General features: G+C 38.9%; 1 long non-coding RNA gene across 3 annotated transcripts in view; it reads left to right on the top strand.

The window, feature by feature from the left end:
• The window catches only part of LOC139035922 (uncharacterized), a 395,918-nt gene that overhangs the window by 246,490 nt on the left and 127,851 nt on the right, over positions 1–21,577 (top strand). For 2 of the 3 annotated variants that reach the window (XR_011488574.1, XR_011488573.1), the window contains exon 6: positions 4,846–4,985. The exons of the other annotated variant lie outside the window; for it this stretch is intronic. This is a non-coding gene — a long non-coding RNA (uncharacterized lncRNA). Of the gene's footprint in view, positions 1–4,845; positions 4,986–21,577 lie in introns of those variants that run through there. 3 annotated transcript variants of the gene reach the window in all.

Below are 21,577 nucleotides of genomic sequence, written 5' to 3'. Positions count from 1 at the left end.
AAATAGAGATAAAAATAATTTTTGTTTGCTGGTTTCTAAAGGGATCTTGGAAGGAAAGAAAACATTACTCTCTTCCAGTTAAAAATTATCTGTTTTGTTTTTCTTGGAGGTCCTTCTCTTCATAGCCTATGAGATTTACTATGGAATGAAATAATACATTCAATTTTATCCCTCCATCCATATATTCAGGCCCTAATCCCAAGGTGACGGTATTTGGAGATGGATTTTTGGCAGATATTTAGGTTTTGATCAGGTCATGATCAAAATCAGGTCATGAGAGAAGAGTCCTCATATAGGATTAGGACCTTTAGAAGAATGGTCACCAGAGAGGTTGCTCTCTCTGTCTCCTTTCCTTCCTCCTCCTGCCATGTGAGCTTATAGTGAGAAAGTAGCTACCTTTAAGTTAGGAGGCGAATCCTCACCAGAAAACAACAAACAGTGCTTGTACCTTGATGCTGGACTTCTAGCTTCCAGAACTCTGAGAAAATAAACTCCTCTTGTTTAAACCACCCAATCTATTTTTTATGGAAGCCTGCACAGAGGAAGATAAGATCCAACCAGTCATCACTGAAATTTGGTTCGTGTAGACATGAAGATCAGGTCTATTGGTTTGTGTTATTTAAAAGTTGTAGGTAAATTGTTAAACACATGAGCAAATATGAGCCATCCATTTGTTGTACAGAAACAGCAATGCCATATTAAACCAACTCTGGGGTTCTTGTGGAAATCTAGCAATTGACATATATTTACTACAGTGATGCCCTCAATAGATAATGACATCTTAAAATGGGAATATTAGTAGTCCCATATGTGTAAAATGGGAACATACCCCCCCACACACACATATATATAGCTATTTATCTAAGAGCAAGGGCAAAAATAAGTTAAATCACATGATCATAGAATGTTAGAATGTCAGAATTAGAGCCTTCATCTTTGTCTACCATTGAGGCTTTCAACCCATCCTTGAAACTCTGATTTTCTTGGGCACAGATTTGGACAATTCAGTTGACTCAGGATCACTCTTGTGAGGTGAGACTCCCTCAAGCTGGATTTAACAAGAGTGTCAGTAGGTTAATTTGTTTTGCATATAGGAACTTCAAAAGACTTCATTTTGAAGATATTGTTCTCAGACCCTTTGCTCTACTTCAGCCTTTAATTTTGCTAATGAGAACGAATTCCTGAAACTAATGGGTCACTTCCTTCTTTCTCCAGTCCGGGCCATACCTATATAGTCCCCTCCAGCTTCTCTGACAGATCCGCTTTGCTGCTGGCTTCAGCATCACTACATTGCCATGGTCTTCCTCCTAACTTCTGTTTCCTTCTCTCCCCATCAAGAGCTTATTGTGACAGACATTGACTTAGGCAAACCTCTTTCCCTCCCACCCTAGGCAGAAAGAATAGCCTAAGCTAGAGGTTGGCAAATTACAACCTATGGGCAAAATCTGGCCCACTACATATATTTTGTAAATATATGTATATGTATATTTACACACACACACATACATATATTGGAGCACATCCACCCTGATTTTTGTATTTTATATTTGTATGCAATAATGTCAGAGCTAAGCAGTTACAGCAGAGATCATGTGACCTGCAAAGACTAAAGTATTTATTCTCTGACACTTCATGGAAAAATTTGCCAATTCCTGACCTACATCTTGAAGTCTGGACAGCCTACTGATTACTTAGAACTGAAAGCTACCATTTAGGTCAATTTGATTCTGATATTTTTCCTTCCTGTTTCACAAAGATCCCAGGTAGGTGATCTTCTAACTAGACTTTTCACCAATGAAAGTAGTCATCCTATATCTAAGCAACATTTAGAAGCCTTCAGAAAGCACCAAAAATATCTTAAAGTTGTTTTTCTTTTTGTTATGTCTTATTTCTTTGATTTATAATACACCACTCAATATTTGGAGCATTCTTTCCCAAGAGTTGTTGTTGTCTTTATTTTCTGGGACGTATTCAGCTTGACAGATGGGCTAAGTGGAAAACTTGACATCATCATGATGATTTTATGTATAAGTTTTTGTTAACTCTATTGTGAATTGCAGCGATTTGCACTGGGCTAGATTTCACTATGCTTTGTAGGAATGTAGTCAGATCTATTTCCCTTGACCTTATGCTAACAAGTGTAAGTCTACAACTTAATCAACAAGGAAAGTAGGTGACACAGAGGAAGTGAGAGACAGGAGGATGGAGTTGTATGGACAAGGACTTTAGAATGAAGCAGACAGAATTAGAATTCCAGCCGTTTCTCATTAGTTGTTTCTGAGCCACCAGGGAAGCCCATGAATTGTTTATTTGGGGGCAGATTATTTACCCTCCTGAAATCTCAGTTTCCTCATCTGTAAAACTAAAGTATAGTTCCTTCTGTACTGTAAAGATTAAATACAATCATGTGTGTGAAGCTACTCCCCAGTATTTGTCAGAGAGATGTTCACAACATTATAATTAACTTCTTTTGTTCTCTTCTTCCTTTCCTCTCTACTAGGCTTGTTTAATTATTAACATTTTAGAATATAGAACTTCACCAATACTTGGAGAGAGTAAATAGTTGAAAAGGTTGTTGGTAAAAAGGGTGAGTTTATGTAGCTTGAGGTAACAAATAGATCAAACATCACTAAAGTTCTTTCATTAAACTTGATAAAGTTCAGAGCCTTTAGTTTGGACAACAGGTGAATTGAGCCAGGTCAATCACATCCTGTGCAAACATCATTTAGGGCTGTATTTCTTATGTGTAGATTGAGCTAGACAACTGAGATAGTATATGTGTTCTTCAAAGTGACCAAACATCCCTATTGCCTCAGTATTCCAGGTGAATGTGTTTTGTGCTATGGTAATTAAGTTACAGTAATTAAGTTACTTTTCATTTTCATTGGGGCATACAAAGTCCTCATGACTTAACTGAGTGGATAACTTATAATTACATATACTTTGAGTTGATTATTTGTGGCTTAGAAGTAGGAGTAACATGGACTTTACGACTTTATTATCTCCATCAGAATTACCACTTTCTTCTGTAAAAATTTCATTTATTATGAACCTTCCTGAAAAGAAGGGGGAGGGGACTTTCCTGGCAGTCCTCTGGTTAAGACTATGAAAAGACTATGCACTTCCATTGCAATGGGCACAGATTCGATCCTTGATTGGCGAGGGAGAAATAGAGAAAAAGAGGGGTGATGGGAGAGGGAAGAAATAGAAGAGAAATAGAGAGAGAGAGACAATATGTATTGGCATTGTCTCAATTCTGCTAGCAACCTTTCCCTATTGCTATTCTAATGATGCAGGATTTGATCTTCCACACTGATTCACCAGCATCTAAAAACAATTTAGCTATACTTTGGTGACCTGGCACTTAGAACAAAAGTAGTAGACAGTATTTTAAGAGGTACAATAAGAACCAGTGCCTATTTCAGTTAGGTAAATATGCTTAATGTTCTATAAATTACATTTGCTATCAGAAATGACAGATGTTTTACCATGTCTCCAAACTGATATAAAGCCAAAAGCATAATGGGCTTTAATCTTTATCAATATACAATAAAATTAAAAGATGAACGCAGCAAGTTTCCCAAAATTATTAACCTAATTAACTGTCATTTACCTTTGTATCTTCTATATGTTCTGAATTAAAGGTCTTTTGCCTCATTTTTCGTACAGATGCCCTTTGAAGTTGTTTGTGGTAGAAAACTCCCTCTTAGTTGTGTTCATCACCAAAAAAGGTCTTATATCACTAGAGTGGCAAGGGTCAATTTTGCTGGTCCCATCATATCAGGCATAATAACACAGCAGGCCAAATGTCCTTCAAATGGACTGTCTTAGCATTCCTGTGTGTGAGCTGCTGGATACTGGAACTCCTGGATAGAGTGGAATTGACAGCTGTCTTCTGTCTAGGAGACACTTGAGACCCACCATTCTCTGCAGCAGACTTTATTAGTTGTACAACAGAATTGTTATTTGGGGTTCAACTGTAATCCAGAAATTCAGATAATGCCTTTTCATTGAAGTCAATGGATAGTGATGCTAGGTTTGATAGCAGATAGTGAAATTCAGTGGTGCTTGGTAATTAATTTGGACTTTCTGTCCATGTTTCTTTCTCTCATTTAGCTACTAAAGTACATCTCCTGCCATTTGATACCACAGTAAGATTCCCTATGACTTTTATCAGTTAAATTGTGCATTATCAAAATCCATTAGAAAACTTTTATGGCAGTGTTTCTTTGATTGGACTTGAGGACCAGACAATGAAATTTCAAGGGGCTGAAGCTGACTGCAAACACATCTCTTCTCCCTTCCCATGTGTGTGAGGTCTAGAAGAGCGAGTAGGTTTGTTACGTAGATAGGAACCTTAGCTAGGCAACTGGGTACAATTCTAAGCACCCACAGATTGGATATGTCCAGTTAAATGGCAATTGGCTCAGATGGAGTTCTAGATAGTCCCCTTGTCAGTACCAAGGTATTCATTTTGGAGCTGGGTAACCATTACTTACTTAGCTGCTATAACAGACAATCTCCCAAACTGCCATAGCTTCATAAAATATAACATTTATTTTGCTCTCATGTAACAGCCTGATGTCTATGTTTGGCAGGTGGCCTTCTCCGTCATCATTCAGGAAACCAGACTAATTCTGGTTTTTCATTCATCGTGACCTAAAGTGCGGATCTTCTTTCCATCCCTCTTTACACAGTGCCCTGGAATTCAGAGCTTTTGCAGAATCTTCTCTTCCCCATCATTACACACAGTAACTTTATATGTGTGTGTGTGTGTGTGTGTGTGTATGTGTATCTTGCTGCATGCTGATCTTCCTTGCCTTATGCACAATCTTTCTCATGCAGGATGTTTTCATTGTGGCCCATGGACTCTCAGTGGTCGTGGTATGCAGGCTGTTTCTCCTCAGCATGTGGGATCCTAGCTTCCCGACCAGGGATCAAACTCACGTCCCCCACACTACAAGGTGGATTCTCAACCACTGGACCACCGGGTAAGTCCCCATACATTCAGACAGTTCAGTCACTCAGTCGTGTCCAACTCTGCTACCCCAGGGACTGCAGCATGCCAGGCTTCCCTGTCCATCACAAACTCCCAGAGCTTGCTCAGACTCATGTCCATTAAGTCGGTGTACCATTCAACCACCTCATTCTCTGTCATCCCCTTCTCCTCCCAGCATCAGGGTCTTTTCCAATGAGTCAGTTCTTCGCATCAGGTGGCCAAAGTATTGGAGTTTCAGCTTCAGCATCAGTCCTTCCAATGAATATTTAGGGCTGATTTCCTTTAGGATTGACTGGTTTGATTTCCCCAGACATTAACTTTTAAGAAAAGTCCAGCTTAGAGAAGTTGATTGACTCAGACCCTCCTTTCCAAATTGTTAACCATTACTGAGTGCTTGATATGTACCTGCCCTTTAGTAACACTTATCCCATTCAGTCCCTGGGTTGGGAAGATCCGCTGGAGAAGGAAATGGCAACCCACTCCAATATTCTTGCCTGGGAAATCCCATGGACAGAGGAGCCTGGTGGACTGCAGTTCATGGAGTTGCAAAAGAGTCGGACATGACTTAGTGACCAAACAACAACAACAACCCCACTCAATCCTCCCATTGACCTAAACAGTACATATTTTAACATTATCATTAAGGTATGCTTCAGAGATATTTTATAGGAACAAAATGGTCTTCTTAGACTATGCTTGTACTCTCAGATCTGAAACACTGTTAAGCGGACAAGATTCTCTTAGATGGATCAGAATTAATAATGGGAATATTGATTTTAGTAAAACACAGTAAACAGAATGGGAAAAAAAGAATATACTAAACAAAAGTAATAGGCTAAACTCAAAAGAAAAATTGTTGATTTGTTGTCTCTTCTTCCTTCAAAAAGGCTCATAACTACTCTCATAATTCTTCAATCCAGTTAAGAAGAGAAAATATACTCTGCTTTCCTCTCGTGGGGTTTTATTTATTGCTAAACCATTATTGTGGCAGTTGCAGAGGTTTTACAAAGAATAAAAAAGTTATCACAGGCTCACACTGTGCTGTGACCCAAGTGGTTTTTACAACTATTTCCTTCAAGTCTGTGTCCATATGCCTGCAAGTAAATAAACCATCTTGACATTCACTGCACAGAGTAATATTTCCAGCTTTGTTTCCTCTTTGGTAAATGCTAAAATATTCTCAACCAAATGTGAAAATTTTAAATGTGGAAAATACACATATAAAACTTTTCAATAGGCTAAACCATTAAAAGTAGTTGTTCCTGAAAGGTTGAATCATGGATAAATTTATTTTTCTTATATTCTCCTAGGTTTTACAAACTTTAAAAGTGGCTATTTATTACATTTTTATTATATTTTAAAATCTGCAAGAGGCTAACTCACCACAGATCTGGTATTTGATTTTTTGGAACTCTAAATGAGGTAGCTATTTTTCAGAATTATGTAGTTCAGTTCTAAGAGAAGCTAAAGAAATTTAAAACAATCTATTTAAAACAATAACTTCAAAAAATACTGTTATTTTAGATTTTTGATCATTTACTAAATTCAAATTTTTCATGCCTTCAGTTGAAATTATTTAACAGTAATTTGCAGAGTGAAACCCATACTGCATGTCTGTTCTGACAGATTGCTAGACAGTGTGGTAGACCCTCTCTAAGATAGCCCCCAATGATCCCTACCTCTTGGTTTTCGTGTCCTAGTGTAATCTCCTCCTCCTGAATGAGGACTGGACCTAGTGATGCAGTTCCAACAAATAAAATATAGCAGCAGTGATAGAATGTCACTTCTGAGATTTGGTTACAATGAGGCTGTGGATTTCTCTCTCCACCTCCTTCACACTCTTTCCCTTTCTTCGCTAACTCTAAGGAAATTTCAAGAATCATGTTGTGAGCTCTCCTATGGAGAGGATCATGTCATAAGGACTGAATGCCTTTAACCAATAAAAGATGTAAGGTGGTCTGCTTGTAGCCATATGAGTTAGCTTAGGATGAGATCCTAACAAAGTGGAACTTTGATATTGATCCAGAGGCACCCAGATAAGCTAAGCCTGTATTTCTGATGCACAGAAATTGAGAGATAATAAATATTTGTTGGTTTAGGCCACTAATCATCATGTTAGGGTAATTTAAACATGTGCATTGTGCTAAGTCGCTTCAGTCGTGTCTGACTCTTTGCAACCCTATGGACTACAGCCTTCCAGGCTCCTCTGTCCTTGGGATTCTCCAGGCAAGAATACTGGAGTGAGTTGCCATGCCCTCCTCCAGGGGATCTTCACAACCCAGGGATTGAATCCACATCTCTTATGTCTCCTGCACTGGCAGGTAGCTTCTTTACCATGAATGCATATATTAGTACTGGCTGTCTGGAGTAGGGTGCTGCAAAGGATTTTGAGGTTCTGTCTATGAATTAGTTAAGTATAGTCCATCAATTGCAATCATCTACCATGGACATAGGACAGGAGGAATGGTGACATATGTGCTATTATTTTATATTCATTGTCTAGATGGTCTTCATTATGATGAATAGAATGGTATTAAATAGAATGGATTCTTTTAGGGACTCTGAGAACACCCTGGCATTAATATAAGCTATTATTTCACCATCCGTTATTAATATCATGACATATTGGCCAGATTGGTCTGTGTGTGACCTGATTTGTGTCCGTCTTCTGGGGAATACTGATTATACGATTCAAGGGGGCAGGCAGGATCTGAGGCAAGATTCTGCACAGCCCAAACCAGCCCTAGGTACTGGTCTTTCCTACCATGATCTCCAGAACAGGGATATAGACAAAGAGTATGCAGAGAGAAGGAAAGTTGATTTTCCTATACTGCACAAATGGCCTGATGTCAGTCCCACCTTCTAAAAGATTAAAGCACTCATGAGTATAAACCAAGTGGCCTAGAAAAGATATAACTCTTACATGTATTGGGAGGAACTTTCCAAATATTGGAAAGTTATTTGAGCTGCTTTCCAAATATTGATACTAAAATATCCTCCTGAAGACCTCTAAACCCAATGCTCATCAAAACATGTCTGGAGCACTGTTGACATGAGAATATATTCCTTTACCCTGGAGATTGGGAGGAGGCTCCAAGTCTCTAACGAACATTGGCCTGTGATTCAAAGGACTGGGAAGTTTAATGAAAATTATATTGATTAAAAGTTCTCTATGAGTCAGACCCATTTCATTTCATAGGAAACTCAAAGTTTAGGTACGTCCCTTTTTCACAGGTGGGGATATACTTTGTACAACCAAATGCCATATTTTTGAAAGCCTCAAAGGAAGTTTTCTGTAATTCCTTAGAAATTGAAATTAAAATGAATTTTCTGTAAGACATGCCTGAGGACTGCTGAGGCATGAGCAGTGCTAAGAAAATGTTTATATAGCTGAAGTTTGCTTAACTTATTTTTTAATGACTAGTTCGAAGACTGCCCTAGAATTTAAATGACTTTGGCCAGATACTTATTTTCAAGGATATTATGTAGAGAAAAATAAGTGTGTATGTGTGTTTAACCTAGATAGATTATACTTGCTCCTTATTGAGTTATTCATGTTCCTAAAGAATTAGTACATTCACATATTTAAAGAAATTCAGAAAATGATAACAAAATGTGTGAGAAGTTTGAGGTTTCAGTAATATGTATGTTCTGTTTCCTTATCTGGTTACGTGATGTTGAATATAAATATGAATATTATAAAGGACCCCCATGAGATTTCTCCCCATGACTGGAGCATTCCTTCATTTCTCTCTATTAAAATGTTCTTGTTTAGTCAGCCTCAGAAATACTTTCCACATAAGGGAAATGTTTTTCTATTTCATTTTCTTCTGACCCCTTTGGCAGTTCTGGGAAGGCTTTTTTCTTTTCAAATCCATTGGGAGACACACACATATGCACACCCGCTCAGACAAGCTGAGAGAAAAATGTCTTATTTACTTAAAGTTGAGAAGAGAAAGGCTAATAATTTCCTTAGCTTAGTCTGCTGCTGCTGCTGCTAAGTCACGTCAGTCGTGTCTGACTCTGTGCGACCCCATAGATGGCAGCCCACTAGGCTCCCATCCCTGGGACTCTCCAGGCAAGAACACTGGAGTGGGTTGCCATTTCCTTCTCCAATGCATGAAAGTGAAAAGGGAAAATGAAGTCGCTCAGTCGTGTCCTACTCTTCGCGACCCCATGGACTGTAGCCTACCAGGCTCCTCCATCCATGGGATTTCCCAGGCAAGAGTACTGGAGTGGGGTGCCATTGCCTTCTCCGTTAGCTTAGTCTAGGCAAGTACAATGGAGAAGGTAAAAGGGACCTAATGGTTAAATAACTATTTAACCCTTGAAGGGGAAAGAATGAGGCTATCCAGAGTCCGAATCTGGATTCCTGGCTTGCCACTGACACATTCACCAGCCCTTAGGAAACTGATGGTTTTTCAAATTTTATTGAGGGAAGAGGTAAAAGATGCTTCTCCTAAGAGTTTCAAAGCACACATGATGTTTTTAAAGCCCAAGAATAACATAGTTACTTGCCTGATGTTTTCTCAAATTGTTTCCTGGACAGACTTTGAAATGCCAGCCGGTTGGATCAAAAGAGAGTGCTTGCTCCTCACCCCACGTGGCTCCTGTCCCACCGCTCTTGTTTCTTCTCTACCATTTTGATCATCTGTCCCTTCACAATAGAGCCTGTCATTGGAAATTGGATTCAAATTTTAGTTTCACCTTAAAGTGAAACAAGAACTAGTGGAATTGAAGATGATTCAAATATTTATTCTCTGGCCCACTGAACAATCCCCATTGTCGTGGAACAGGTACTTCCGTTCCCTCAATCTTGTGGAGTCCTGTGGTTCTTTTCAACTGGATATTGCAGCCTTATCCATTCCGCTACACATGGAGATTATACATATATTCTACACCTTCCTGACAATAAAAAGTATTACGTCTTAGTAAGACTCCAAAGGAAATCTATTCATTTTCTATATGGATCAGAAGGGTGAACTCTGGGTTTTCTCTGGTGGGTGCCACCTGATCTGTGTAGGTTCTGAGAATTTGTGAGTTGATTTCTTTGGTATTGTTTTACCCACCATTTTTTCTACATTCTTTTTCTGATATTTGAACTTTTCAGTTGTTTCCATTAGAGTTGATCCTCTCACTTTCTTTTTAAAAATATTATTTTTCTTCTTTTGCTGTGTCCTGCTTTCTGAGAGAGATCTCTGAGATCCTTAGTCATATCTTCCAACTTGTATGTAGTGTGCACATGTGTGTGTATTCCTGCTCTCACATGTTCTCAATTTCTAAGTGCTCTTTTTGAAATTCTAGGATTGTAATATTTTATAATATTTTTTCTCTACCGAAATTAATTACAGACTTTTTTCTACTCAATCTGAAATACTTGATTTTTAAGCCTGCTGTACAGTTCATCCCAGAATTCCCTGCTATCATCATTCTAGAAATATCTTTCGCCTTTCTCCTTTTCTTTTCCCTCTTGTGTTAGATCCCTGTTTTCTGGTGCCATTCTCAGAACCTACATTTCTAGAAGGAAAATATCCACTGAGGGCTCAGCTTAATCACTGATAAAATTTCACTGAGGCTCATGATTGTCAAATTCCAGAACTCTGCATTTAAAGAGAAGACCTGGAAAGGTCCCAGAGAAGACAAATATACAGATCATTTACAAATAATCAGAAATAAGTTTATGATCAGATTTCTTACCAGGAATGCTGGAAGATTTAAACTTCTGGGTAAAATTATTTTCAACCTGGAAAAATTAACTATATTCAGTGCAACCATACTGGATGTTTAACAGGCAGAATAAAGGCATCTTTGAGCACAGTAGTTGAGAAAGCTACCAGGGCATGTACTTCTCCAGAACAAGCTGTATTGTATGATGCCATGATGACATGGCATAGTTTTTTCCACAGAATTGCAACTAGAACAACATGAATTCAGGTAGTAGATGAGATGAGAAATGAGGCTCTTTAGTTCAGGTTGTGGAACTCCTTGTGCTCCTTTCTGAGGCCCAGTACAGAGCATCATGGGTAATAAAAAGCAAGCAAGACTCTCTTTCTTCTTCAAGTAACTCACAATGTAATAGGGATAGAGAGATATAAAAGTCAAGAGCAATCATATCAGGCATAATGTGAACTGGAATGCATTTGCCAAGGAGAAAGAAATTGCATTTGAATGAGAGAAAAGGTTCTTCAAAGGAGGAAACATTTGTAAGCCCTCAAGTTTAGATAAAGAGAGCTTTGGCAAGAACAGATTGAGATAAAAGGGAACAAAATGAGGATAAACATGGTGCTGGACGCAGAAAGAATAACTGGAAAATAGATGGTTCACTCTGGTTGGTAGGCAGGAAAGCAAGATAAATCCTATACTTTGGCAATGCTGTGAGGTGGATGTTCTTGGTTGCTGGGCTGTCTGTGCTGAATTGTGTAGGCCAAGAGGACGTGTGCACATAGTCAAACCTACTTAAAATGAAAATCGGTGTCCCTGGTGTACACCTTTATCTCTCTTCCTTGTTTCCAGTGAATGGCCTTCAAGCATAAAAGGTCTTCAAGCCTTTAAGCATAAAACACCCTTGAACTACAAGTAAACAGTTTTTAAACTTGTTTTTTTTTTCTTATATTCATCCTCCACTTCAGTTCATTCTTCACACTTGATCTGGTGAGTGGAAATTTTTAATACAAATTGAGTCCTCTAATCTCTGCTCTTAATGGCTGACCACTGCCCTTGGTATGAAATTCAGATTCCTTTCTGTGGCCTGCATGATCCCAAAGGCCCTGGCTCCTGGCTGCAGCCCAGACACCATGTCATACCACATTCCTGTTTACTCTCTATTTTCCCATCAAACATCAAGTTGGCTTTCCTCTAACTCCCTTGGCCTTCACATTTACCATTCCCTCTGTCAGGGTTGTTCCGTCACCATGATTGGTTCCTGCGTGACTTTTAGGTGTCACATAGAATAGCATGTCCCTTCAGTGGTTTTCTTTGGCCATTGTGTTGAAACTACCTTCTACCTCTTCCTCCTCTTACTTTGTTACATTGTCCTATTTATTTTCTTTGGAGAAGTTTTTAATGTGCTTATTATAATATAACATGATAATATACATTAAATATAATCCATTATATTGCTTAGTTATGTGGATCAATAATTATCTTTTTCTCAACCTACTAGAAATCACCCTTCAAAAAGTCAGGGACCTCATCTTTCATATTTTCTGCTGCATCCCTGATGCTTAGTATAGTACTTGGCACATAATAGAATTCAGTGAATATTTATGGCATAAAGGAATAAGCAGATAAGTGATTATGTGGAATACCTCTCCTCATTCTTATTATACTAATTCCCTAAATATTGAGTGGATCCTTAAGGACAGTTTTCTTTAGCCAAATCTTTTTCTTCATTGTTTTTATTCTCTATTCTTCCTTATTTCTATAAACACTTATATACTGTAAGCTCCATGAGGGAAGAGACCAGATTCTGTCTTTAAACATTTTACTCTTGGTTTCTCAATCATAGTAGATGCTCAATAAATATTTTAAAGATTCTTGCATGATGAGGAAAGGTATGTAAGAAATTAAAAGATAAAGGATGGATGGGACTTTCTCTTGCATGGAAGGCAGAAACTTTGTTTCTCCTCTTTCATAAAATACTTAGCAATTTCTTCTTCTCCTCCCACCTACTTCCCCTTATCATCATCATCATCATCTTTATCATTAACATTATTAATTATTCCTTGTCCTGGCTCTGCTAATAAGTGAATCTTTGACCTTGGTTATGCACATCTGTATTTCTGAATTGCAATTTTTTTCATCTGCAATGTAGAAGTAACATTGCTTTAAGCTAGGTCTATGGCCCAACTGCATCTGGGTTCCCTGAAGTGCCCAGTAAACATGCACTTTCATGGTCTCTAACTGTATCTCCACCTGCCCAGCACCTCTGGGGCTGGAGCACAGGGGTCTGAATTTTTAGCAACCTCTTTCAGTGATGTTTATGCAGTCTGAGAAACACTACTGAACAGTTGTATTAAATGGTCTTCTATGAGTCTGAGTTTGCCCATGGAGCTGAAATAGTGTGTATTGGTCATCTGGTGAGAGAAAGAGAGAGCTATATTCTTTAGTTATTGCTCATGTAGATTGCTGTTGCAGGAAGTTTCCTAGTAATTCGTGTCAGCTGCTAAGCAATGTGCTGTTTCTGGTGAGTAATGGTCTATTCTTTGCATTATATTGTATAAAATTACATTATTTCTCATGCTTTGTGTCTCAGGGAAAAATAAAACTGTGGTATGGTAATTCCTCTTAGGAAATATTTCTGCTTATATAGATCACCTAGTTCATGAGTTAGATTCTTCAAATATATAACTTTGGGGGAGTAACCAAAGTATTTGGGAAAGCTGTATTAACTTCTTCCAGCTATGAGTTCAACTTGGTACACTGATGCTGTTTATTGTGCAGCATGATGACAATAAAGTGCCATGGAAACTCACTGGTCAGTGAGGACCACTGGAGACCCCTGGGGAAAAGTGAGTCTCTATCAAATCAGAGTAGATGATATCAAAAACAAAAAATAATTGCAAACCTGGAGTAATTTTCCTCTCCCTGGCAAAATTTGAGAAGGTCTGGGGGAGAGGGTAAATTGGATGAGCAATAATTGCCAACAATATTTCCATGGTAGGAAGGAAGTTAAGAAACTGCCAGCTTATCAGTGCGCACAGGTGCAAAAGTGGGGTAGAGGTGGACTCAGGAGGAAAAAACAACCTTTTCCAGAGACCCAGCTCAAAGGAACCAATTTCTGTCTGCACCCATGATTCAGCAGGTTTAATAGAGTTCTAGAAAATGATCACTGGCTGATAATGGAAGCAAAGGCACCCCTAAGAAATCACATGGATGTTTGAAGATTTGGTATGAAGGAAATGTTCCTCATTCTCAGCATTTCAGACTGAATTTCATGTCTATATACCATCTGCCCACTTAATGTTTGAGACACATACACATATAATAGTTTCTATTAATTTCACCTCTTACTATAACTTGGCTAAGAACTCTTGCCTTGTGTTTTAGATATTCTCAGAGATGCTGAGACCCACTCAACAATACTTACTTTGAGCAACACATCAAAAGTTGCACATATGCATGAACACAAATTATTACTAAGAATAATGATGGGACACAATATTGGTGGCACAATTTTACAATTTACAAAACATTTATAATTCTCTTTTGTCATCCTCATTTCCTAGCATCATCTCATTTAATCCTCATCACACTCTGGTAAGGCAGGTCTGATCTCCCATCATTCAGAAGGTACAAGTGGTTTGCCCAAAGTAAAAATACTATATAGTAGTTTGGACAACAAAAAGAAATAGTCATCTTCCTTTGTGTTTTAAAGGTGTCTGGAAGTTGTGTGGTTCTGGATAGAAGCAGAATTTTCCCTTTTGAATACCAAGTGCTATTCTCAATGGTCTAGGGTAGAAACTCTGAAGGACAAGTAGAAAGTAGGAAAAATGTGACTAAGTTGGCTGACATCCAAGATCATCACTGGGGGAGTGGTAGTTGGAATTGGACAGGGAGTCATAGCTTCTTTTTCATGAATAGGGAAATGGACTGCTGAAGTGAGCCTTGACATGGTGATGCATGATAGTCAATTCCCAGGTTAGTTTCAGCACCACTTTTCCAGCAATAACTTGCCTGGGAAAATTACCCCTCTGAGGTTCACTGCAGGATGGTTTCTGCCTTTGGTAACACCACCTGCTAATTTTCCAGTTCATGTTTTACACAGGATTGAAACATTCTGGGTTTCATGTGCCTAAGGGGATCACAGGATAGCTCATGGAAAGTGGGAACAAGAGTTCGGTTCTGACTTGATGCTATCGTGTCCTGGGGCAGAGCTTGAACCCTTATACTCTATTTAAAAAAAAAAAAAAAAAAGAACTGGTACACAGTATGAATTCCTAACTGAAGAAAGGAATAATGCTGCTGTGTAAAAGATGTTTGGAAGGGATATCTTAGCAACCAGTAAAAGGCATCGAGTGATATCAAGAGAGAATCTAAGCAGTAAGCAGTTGATTTGGAAGTTAGCAGCATGTTATAGTGTATTTATGACTTTCAGCTTCCAGAAAAATTAAGCCTCTCAGTAAACACCAGACAGAAAATCACTGGAGAAGCTAGGAGAAGAATCGCCAACCCAGAGGTCTTCCCTTGTTTCTGCTCTATCTTCCAAGGTAAGAGGTTCATTCATAGGCAAAATCAGAGGCATCAGCCTGCCCAGCGCAACAGAGAAGCTCCAGAGTGCTGTCCTCTGTCTTTCCCAGTTCAGGAAGACACATTAATAAAAGACTTATACTAATCATTCCTCTAAAAGCCTCACATTTCCCTCTTTAATGCAGAGAGCAGAGTGTAAACACCTACAATTGCACAGGGGGAAAAGATATAAGCTATTAAAAAAAATGCATTTCTTGGTAAATTGTGCATCCTCTCTTTTCAGCGTGCCATAGGTCATTTGGATGAAAAAAATCAGAGCTCTGAAAGTCATCTCCTCCTGCAGCCCATTTCCCACATGAGGGCTTAATAGCCTCTGCCACAGGGACTCTGGGTCCTTGGCAGTGCTTCATATGACTTACGGGGTTTAGACCTCCAAGTGTGGCAACTCCCAGCAGGAGCAGATGGACTTCTAAGCAACCAGACAATAATTTCCTAATGCAAGTGCTGGGAGCTGGAGCCAAGCACGTTTCGTTTCTTACCCTCCCTATGGTGCAGAGATTGATGAGCAGAACATGAGGTTTTCCAAGATAACGTATGCAAGCAACCTACTTACAGGAAGCTTTTTCCAAGTGTCACTGTCTCTCTACTTGCAAGTGGAGCCAGCCAGACGATCCAACAGTGACCCACGAGGTGGGACAGAAAGCTTTAGGGGCTGAAGCCTCTGGTAGACAGCACAGCAGATAATTTAAACACACCGTATTTGTCCTTCTTTATCTTGGGTTTAGTGTGATTAGTGCATGGGACTTTGTCTGCAATTACATTTAAATGAAGCAATGCTTGTTAAATTGGGTGAGAAAGTGGCTGGCCGAGAGAAGCACTGCCATCATAACAATTACTGCTAGCAAAATCTGGTATGAATAGAATTAGGGTCAGTGCTGCTATTGTCAGCTTAATGATAATAATTATTATTACAGTCATCATGACTATTGTCAGGTTTGTTGAATAAGAAATAACAATGTAGTACAAGCAAGAAGAAGGATGACTCATCCGAATTAAAAGAGACTGAACCTAATGAAAATAATTGGGGGAAAAAAAAGAGACTGAACCTAAAAAAATCATTTCCTTTTTTCCCAACTTTATTGAAGCATGATTGATAAATAAAAACTGTCTATATTTAAAGCGTACAATTTGATGTTTTGACTATAAATATATACATATTGAAATATGTACCACAGTCAAGCTAATTAACATATCCATCACCTCACATAGCCATACCTTTCTTAGAAAATATAAGATCTACTGCCTTAACACCTTTGGTGTATATGATGCTGTTTAGTCAGTAAGTTGTGTCCAACTCTTTGTAATCCCATGGACTGTTGCCCACCAGGCTCCTCTGTTCATGGTATTTCCCAGGCAAGAATACTGGAGTGGGTTGCTATTCCCTTCTCCAGGGGATCTTCCTGACCCAGGGGTCGAACCCGAGTCTCCTGCTTGGTAGGTGGATTCTTTACCACTGAGCCACCTGGGAAGCACTTTTCACGTGTGTGTGTGTGTGCACGCTTAGTTGCTCAGTTGTGTCCGACTTTGCAACACACATGTGTATAATACGTTATTATCAGTGGTCATCATACTATACATTAGGTCTCCAGAACTTATTCATTGTGTAACTGAAAGTTTTTACTCTGACCAGTAGCTCCATTTTCTTCCACTCTCCGGCCCCCAGTAACCACTGTTTCACTATTTTATTCTCTGTTTCTATGAGTTTGATTGATTGTTTGTTTTTTTGAGATTCCAAATACAAGTGGGATCATATGGTATTTGTCTTTGGCTTACTTAATGTAGCATAACTTCCTCTGTGTTCATCTGTGTTGTCACAGACAGCAGGGTTTCCTCCTTCTTTGTGGCTGAATAATAAAAGTATGTGTATTTATATATTTGTTGTTGTTGTACAGTCACCCAGTCGTGTCCAATTCTTTGCAACCCCATGGTCTGCAGCACATATTGTACACATAATGTATATATATGTATGTGTTTGTGTGTATGTATATATATATACCCATTCACATATATAAGGTTGGTACAAGCATAACTGTGGTCTTGGACCATGAATTTTAAATCATTATAACTAGGCTCAAACACATCTTTATTAATCAAAATAGGAACGATTGTAATCAATACATATTTGCCAATGAGAAATGTCTGTTTATTCCAGTAGCACAAAAATCTATGCTTCAGGATTTGACAAACTGTTGGAAAGCATTTTCTGTATCCTCCTGTTTATGGAAACATTATTTCCCTGCAAAAGTTGTTGAGATCCTTGAAGAAGTGGTAGTCAGTTGGTGAGAGATCAGGTGAATGTGGCAGATGAGGCCAAACTTCGTAGCTCAATTCATTCAACTTTTGAAATGTTGGTTGTGTGACGTTGGGTGGATGTTGTCGTGGAGCATAATGGGGACCATTCTGTTGACCAATGCCGGCTGCAGGTGCTGCAATTTTTGGCGCAGATGCACCATTGATTTGCTGAGCATACTTCTCGGATGTAATGGTTTCACCAGGATTCAAAAAGGTGTAGTGGATCAGACAGGCAACATACTGCCAAAGAGTTGGCTTTGGGAAGTGCTTTGGAGCTTTTCTCAGTTCAGCAACTGAGCTGTTCATCACTGGTTGTCATATAAAGTCCACTTTCCATCACACATCACAATCTGACCAAGAAATGGTTCATTGTTGTTGTTGTGTAGAATAAAAGAAGATGATATTTCAAAAGGATGAGTTTTTTATTTTTGATCAGCTCATGAGGCATCCACTTATCGAGTTTTTTCACCTTTCCAGTTTGCTTCAAATGCCAAACAGCCATAGAATGGTTCATATTGAGTTCTTTGGCAACTTCTTGTGTAGTTGTAAGAGGATCAGCTTTGATGATTTCTCTCAACTGTTTGTCAACTTCCAGTGGCCAGCCACTAAACTACTCATCTTCAAGGTTCTTGTCTCCTTTGCAAAACTTTATGAACCACCACTGCATTGTATGTTCTTGGGCCAAATGTGTTGTTGATGTTGCAAGTTGTCTCCACTGCTTTACAACCCATTTTTAACTCAAATAAGAAAATTGCTTGAATTTGCTTTTTGTCTAACATCATTTCCTTTGTCTAACATCATTTCCTTTGTCTAAAATAAACATAAAGTAAGCAACAGGCAATAAGTAATTAGCAAGAAAATATAAATAAAGTGAGAAATGTGTATTAGAATGATATATAATGTAATCACATTTATTTAAGAATGTATTCCAATATCAAATGGCAAATTTCAATAATGCAAAGCTGAAGTTACTTTTTCATCAATCTAATGTAAAGCATTTTCTTTATCCATTCATCTACCAATGGGTTGTTTCCATGTCTTAGCTATTTTGAGTAATGCTGCAGTGAACATGGGAATGGAGATATCTCTTTGAAATATTGATTTCATTTCCTTTGGATATATATACCCAGAAATGGGATTACTGAATCATCTGATAGTTTTATTTCTGACTTTTGGAGGAAACTTACTACTGCTGTTCATAGTGGCTTTTGGAGAAAGAAATGACAACCCACTCTAGTATTCTCACCAGGATAATCCCGTGGACAGAGGATCCTCCAGGCTAAAATCCATGGAGTCGCAAAAGAGTCAGACATGACTGAAGTGGCTGAGCATGCTTGCATAGTGGCTATACCAATTTAAGTTCCCACCCACAGTGAACAAGTATTCCTTTATCCTCTACATTTTTTCCCAATACTTTTTATCTTTTGACTTTTTGCTTAGAGACATCCTAACAAGTGTGAGACCAAAACAACTGTTTCTTTTTGATTGAAATATAGTTGAGATACAATATAGTTGAAATATAGTTGAGATATAGTTGAGATACAATATTGTGTTTCATGTGTACAACAAAGTGATTCAGTTACAATCATATATTTCAGATTATTTTCCATTATAAATTATTACAGGATACTGAATAGAGTTCTCTCTGCCATACAGTATATCTTTGTTGCTTTTTTTTTATGTACTGTAGTTTGTATCTGTTAACACCATACTCTTAATTTATCACTCCCCTCTCTCCCTTTCCCCTTTGGCAGTCACAAGTTTACTCACAGACACAGAAAACAAACTTATGGTTATATCATTGTGATTCTCATTTGCATTTCCCTGATGATTAGTGATATTGAGAATCTTTTAATGTACCTGTTGACCATTTGTTTTCTTTGGAAAGTGTCTATTCAGGTCCATTGCCAATTTTTAATTGAGTTGTCTGGAGTTTAATTTTTTTGCTATTGAGTTGTATGAGTTCTTTATGTAATTTGGATATTGACTCCTTGTAGTATAAGTTGTTTGCAAATATTTTCTCCTATTTCATGTTGCCTTTTCATTTTATTGATTGTTTCCTTTGCTGTGCAGAAAATCTTTAGTTTGATGTAGTCCCACTTGTTTATTTCTGCTTTTGTTTCCTGTGTTCTTGGTGTCATACCCAAATAATCATTGCCAAGACCAAGGAGCTTTTTCCCGTATGTTTTCTTCTAGGAGTAGTACAATTTCAGATTTCAATCTCTTTTGAGTTGATTTTTGTGTATGGTTTAAGTTAGGTTTCAACTCCATTCTTTCATGTGTGGATAGCCCTCCTCCCCACCATAGACCCAGCTGGGGGACCTGGCTCCAGGACCACATTATTGCTAGTACAGAGCCAGCCTGGCCCTCAGGAGGACCCAGAAGGAGACATGCCGGTCAGTTTCCCCCAACCACCTAGCTGGCCACCGAGGATACTGAGGCAGCCTGTGACCCAACCCAGTCCTGCTTATCCAGGACCCAGTGGGAGCCATACCCATGCGTGACTGCTGGTAACAGGCCTGCCAGCCTGGAACTCAACTCTGAACCAACCGCAGCCCTGTGGCAGGGGGCCAACCTTACTTGACTGAGATCCCAGAGTCTATCCCATCAGGCAGAGGACCCAGCAGGAGAAGTTCTTTACCTGCTGAAAAGACAGGAGCAAGTGTTTGCTCCTTCAAATGCCTAGACACCAAGACAAGGCTACACAGATCACGAAGAATTGGGCAAACATGGTTAGTTTATCAAAGGAAGTGAATAAAGTTCTTGTGCATGCATGCTAAGTCGCTTCATTCATGTCCAACTCTTTGTGACCCCGTGGACTGTAGCCCACCAGGCTTCTCTGTCTTTGGGATTATCCAGGCAAGAATACTGGAGTGGATTGCCATGCCTTCTGCCAGGGGATCTTCCCAACCCAGGTATTGAGCCCATGTCCCTTATGTCTCCTGCATTGGCAGGCAGGTTCTTTACTGCTAGCACCACCTGGGAAGCCCATAAAAATCCAGTGAAAGTGAAAGTGAAGTCGCTCAGTCGTGTCTGACTCTTTGTGACCCCATGGACTCTAGCCTACCAGGCTTCTCCGTCCATGGGATTTTCCAGGCAAGGGTACAGGAGTGGGTTGCTATTTCTTTCTCCAGGGGATCTTCCCGACCCAGGAATTGAACCCAAGTTTCCTGCACTGCAGGCAGACGCTTTACCCTCTGAGGCACCAGGGAAGCACAGTAACTGACCCTGAAAACATAGAGAGCTAAATATTTCCTGATAAAGAATTCAAAATATTTGTCTTAAGGAAGTTCAGTGAACTTCAAGAGGACACAGATGGACAATTCAACAAGATTAGGAAAAATCAGTTCTTAAAACACTGATATCTGTATTATTGCTTAAAAAAAAAAAAAAAAAAAAAAAGCCTTGCCAGGGCAATAGTTTCCTGAGAAAGTCCCATTCAAAAACGGGATTTCTAAAATTGTAGCAGCTACATGTAAAAGATGATTTTAACAGATAAATCTTTTACCATAGCCCTTCAGTCTTATGAAACACTGGATCATCTTCTGCTGTGACTATCACCCTTTCTCCAGACCTACTCTCTTCACCCTGCAGAGAGAGCATGAGAAACTCATCTGAGATCTTACACCTTTTGTGGAGTGGGTGTGAATACATGCTTCTGAAATTGTCACTGTGCTAAGAAGTAAAGCTCAGCAGTGGTAACACGTGAGTTCTAGCTCGCAAACTTTCAGCTGTAAATCAGCACCTGAGTGACTTTAAGAAGCTCCTGAAAAATCCCGAACTTCAGTTTCTGCCTATGTAACATGGAAGGTAATAATACCAATTTCTCAGAGGTGTTGAGAAAATTGAGTAAGTTAGTATAGACCAAGCACCTAGGGCAAAGCAGTAGCTCATCAAAGACATTTTCTTCCTCATTGCCCTAAATCAGCCCCCCAACTCCTACATCCCTGTTCTTAGTACTATTAATGTGCAACTCACAAATATCCTTCCACTTAAATTTTAAAATACAAAATAAAAATTTTTAAATACTGAGAGGGC

This window comes from Odocoileus virginianus, chromosome 7 (genome assembly GCF_023699985.2).
Source record: "Odocoileus virginianus isolate 20LAN1187 ecotype Illinois chromosome 7, Ovbor_1.2, whole genome shotgun sequence".
NCBI classification, from domain to species: domain Eukaryota; kingdom Metazoa; phylum Chordata; class Mammalia; order Artiodactyla; family Cervidae; genus Odocoileus; species Odocoileus virginianus.
Note: the sequence above shows the minus strand (reverse complement) of the source record. Positions and strands in the feature narration are given on the sequence as shown.